The 3,104-nt window shown below is 38.1% G+C and overlaps 1 pseudogene; it reads left to right on the top strand.

The window, feature by feature from the left end:
- Positions 1-2,726: 2,726 nt before the first annotated feature.
- LOC118930179 (U2 spliceosomal RNA) lies at positions 2,727-2,835 on the top strand (annotated as a pseudogene).
- Positions 2,836-3,104: the final 269 nt, after the last annotated feature.

The raw sequence follows: 3,104 nt of genomic DNA, 5'->3' as shown, positions 1-3,104 counted from the left end.
ACATAAGGGCAATTGGCAAGAATAACTCTTACAAGACATAGATACTATAAAGGCAGATAAATTAAAACAGTAGAGTATTGTTGCATGACTACACAGGATCAATGGAAGACAAAGAAAATAGATAAAAAAAGTCCAGATAGTGAACGTAATTTAAATGGTGAATGAGGACAGACAAAATAGTCAAAAAATTGGGTATTACTTACTGGGTAGGTGTCTGGAAAATAAATGAAGTTAACTCCTGTATCAGAAGTAGAGTTTAGGTTATGCTTCAGTAAAAATGACCCTAAAATCTCAGTGGCTGAATTTAATCTAACACAGGTTTCTTTCTCATGTGTCTTGTTTGTCTGTTGTGGGCAGTTTGCACTATATACTAGTCACAGTCACAATCACTCTGGAATCCCAGCCTCTATCTGACACATCACTAGTTGCCTTCCTGCAGAAAAAGGGAAAACAGAGCCAAGTGTGTACCAACTTTTAAGGCTTCTGCCCAGAAGTGACATATATGACTTCATCTCACATTTCATTGGCCAAATCAAGTCACATGGTCAAACCTGATGTCAGTAGGGTGGGCAAGTATAATTCTCCCAGAGGAAAGGCACCAAATACTGTAGAAGAGTTGTATGGTTTGCACTAGATAACTCACCCTGAGCTCAAGGAGACATTGCAAGTGCACCACAGACTTAGATATAAAAACATGGAACTATAAATGTACTAGCACATATGTGGAATGATGTCATTACTCTAGAGAAACAAGTTTCTTCTCATTATAAACACAACCCAAAAGACATTAAGAAAGTTGATACATTTTGCTATATAAAAATTAACTTTTTGTGGAAAAAACATCATAAATTCTGTCAAAAGACAAATTGCAACCTGGTTAAAAATATTTGCAATTTATGAATAGTCAAAACATTAATCTCCTTAATATATAGCTTCTATAATTCAATAAGATAAAGGACCAACAATGTACTTAGACAAATAACTGAACAGATTGTATACAGAAAGGGAATACATGTAGCTCCTAAGTGTACCTAAAAAGATGTGCAGCCTTGCTGGTACTAAATGTTAGTGAGATTACACTGAAATACCATTTTTATCAGTCAGATTGGCAAAATTCCAAAACTTTGATGACACATGTTTGGGAGAGGCTCAATTTTTGGCTTGTGGGAGTGTAGACTGGAGCCTCCCCTTTGTAAGCAAAATTTTCACTGTCAAAATTACAGACTCATATGTGCTTTGTCCTAACAATTCAGTTTCTAGGCTTCAATCCTGCTAATAAGTTCAAGCACTTGTGAAGCAAAGGAGCTGTACAGAAAAACTGTACAGAGGGAAGTATTGCCAGAAGACCCTCCCTGAGCAGCCTGGAGAATCTGCTGCTGGAGATGCAGACACCATCCGCTAAACAGAAAACAGGGTGGGAATTATCATTTGGGTTTGCAAAGTACAAACTAGGGGCCTTTTAATAGTTTATGCCCTCCTCTGCACCAAACACTTATCCCAGTGTAATATTTTCAGTGATCATCTCTAAAGAAATTGGATTGACACTTTGGAAAACATTAGGATAGCTCATAGGGGAGCAGGGACTCAGATTAGAGGTTCCATGTCATTAGAGCCACTCCTGAAGCATGGAATTAAGCCTGAAGGTGGAAAGCCCCGTCCACATGCAAAGAGCTTTCGATACGTTCCTATTATCACATTCTGAAATATGAGCAGGGTGTTTGAAGGAGTGATGCTTGCTACAATAAATTACACCAAAACCTGAGAAAAGACTCTGTAAAAAGCAGAAGGAATTCAAGGAATGGAGAAAATTTATAAAAGCTCCAAGTATCCCAAAAGATATAACGAGTTGCAACCATGAAAGAATCAAGAACAGAATGTCATGAGAAAGGAACAAATTTGAAACTCAAGAAAATCAGTCCAAAGGGTTATCCAACTGTTAAGAGTGTCAGAAAGAGAAAACAAAGAAAATGTAAGGATAATAGCTATATACTTTACAGAAAATCATTCTCAGAACTGCGAAGAGATATATTTTTAAGACTGTAGGAATATGTAACAGGCAGTCAGAACACAGCCCCAAGGCTAAGGCAATTAGACAGCAATTTTGTATGTTGATCCCTGATATCTAAGTGAAATCTGAAAACACGTAAGTGTAAACATTATCTGGATAATTTCAATGTTAACCAGAACAAAGAACTAAGCAGCAAAACATTGGGCATATGATTCATTGTCCGAGGTGAGCCACTTTGGTCCAAACCCAAACCTCAGAAAAATAGGAAGTTCTCAAACAAAACAAAACAATTGGAGCAAGAAAGTCAAACAGGATTGAATTATGATTCAAAGTACGAAGTAAATATCCATGAATCCATATTAATACAATAACTGACTAAATAAATGTGAGGGAAGAGACAAACCTCTCAGGCAGAAGTATTCCAAATAATTCATGCAGATACTTATCCTTCAAGGAGAAAGCACTTAACTCCCCACCCGCATGTGTGGGCTGTGCACAGAGACTTCCTCCTGGAGATCACAGCACGCAAAGGGGAATAAGAGCAACTTTGTAGTGGAGAAGTCTGACGAACACTACTTTGGGTGACAGGGAGGTCAGCATCAACAGCAATGTCTTGTTGATAGCATGTTCTCTTGATATGATAGGATGAGAAGGGCATGTATCTCTGTGGTTTGCCTCCCAAACGCATCACCACACACTAGCTATTAGCAAACAGTACATCACTTCCAGGCCTCTGGCTAAGATCAAGTGCAGTATCTGTTCTTAGTGTAATATCTGACGTATCCACTACCTGAGGACAGAAAAAGAAAACTGTTAGGCAACTCCAACTGAGGAACAACTGAGGGACAGAATTCCTGACCAGCACTCCTCAAAACTGTCAAGGCCACCCAAACCCACAGAAAGTCTGAGAAATGGTCATGCCTGGAAGGGGCCCAAGGAGACATGAGCTAAATTAGTACAGTCTTCTGGATGGGTTCTTAGAAATAAAAAGGACATTAAGTAAAAACTGAGAAATTCAAATAAACTATGGCTTTTAGTTAATAATAATGTGTTGATATTGGGTCATTAATTGCAATAAATGTACCATAATGATATA

This window comes from Manis pentadactyla, chromosome 2, assembly GCF_030020395.1.
Source record: "Manis pentadactyla isolate mManPen7 chromosome 2, mManPen7.hap1, whole genome shotgun sequence".
Taxonomy (NCBI): Eukaryota; Metazoa; Chordata; class Mammalia; order Pholidota; family Manidae; genus Manis; species Manis pentadactyla.
The sequence above is the reverse complement of the archived record's forward strand: the minus strand, read 5'-3'. Positions and strand labels throughout refer to the sequence as shown.